The sequence below is a fragment of the Gossypium hirsutum genome, chromosome A13, assembly GCF_007990345.1.
Source record: "Gossypium hirsutum isolate 1008001.06 chromosome A13, Gossypium_hirsutum_v2.1, whole genome shotgun sequence".
Lineage (NCBI taxonomy): Eukaryota > Viridiplantae > Streptophyta > Magnoliopsida > Malvales > Malvaceae > Gossypium > Gossypium hirsutum.
The window spans coordinates 9,397,274-9,397,950 of NC_053436.1; the positions used below are offsets into that span (position 1 = coordinate 9,397,274).

General features: G+C 39.3%; 1 non-coding gene across 1 annotated transcript; it reads right to left on the reverse strand.

Annotated features, from left to right (window-relative positions):
• Positions 1-248: 248 nt before the first annotated feature.
• Positions 249-355, reverse strand: LOC121213354 (small nucleolar RNA R71). The gene has a single exon (XR_005908737.1). It is a non-coding gene; the product is annotated as a small nucleolar RNA R71 (small nucleolar RNA).
• Between the last annotated feature and the right edge of the window lie 322 nt (positions 356-677).

The following is a 677-nucleotide window of genomic DNA, read 5'->3' on the forward strand; positions in this document are numbered from 1 at the left end:
TAATTTTTTCAGTTTGATGGTTTGCAAGACGAAGATCCCAATTCTCACTTGGCAAACTTTTTGGAACTATGTGATACATTTAAAATTAATGGTGTTTCTGATGACGCCATTCACCTTCGGTTATTCTCTTTTTCATTGAGAAACAAAGCTAAACGGTGGTTGAATTCGTTACCATGGGGGTCAATCACTACTTGGGAAAAAATGACCGAAAAGTTTTATTAAAATATTTTTCGCCGGCTAAAACGGCTAAATTATGTAATGATATCTCTTCTTTTGGGCAGATGGATTTAGAAACACTATACGATGCATGGGAGAGATACAAGGACCTCTTGAGAATATGCCCTCACCATGGGTTACCACTCTGGCTACAGGTTGAAACCTTTCATAATGGCCTAAATCCTTCGACTCGACAAATGGTTTACGCAATTGCTGGCGGAACCATCAATAATAAGACACCTGAAGATGCCTATGAATTTTTAGAGGAGATGTCACTGAATAACTATCAGTGGCAAGTCATGAGGACAAAGCCAACGAAAACATCCGGTGTTTATAACGTCGATTTGGTCACCATGCTCTCTAATCAGGTAGAACTCTTGAATAAGAAAATTGCGGGTTTTCTTAGTTCTTCACAGGTTCACCCAGTAATGCAGTGCGAAGCAAATGAAGCTAGATCAAGC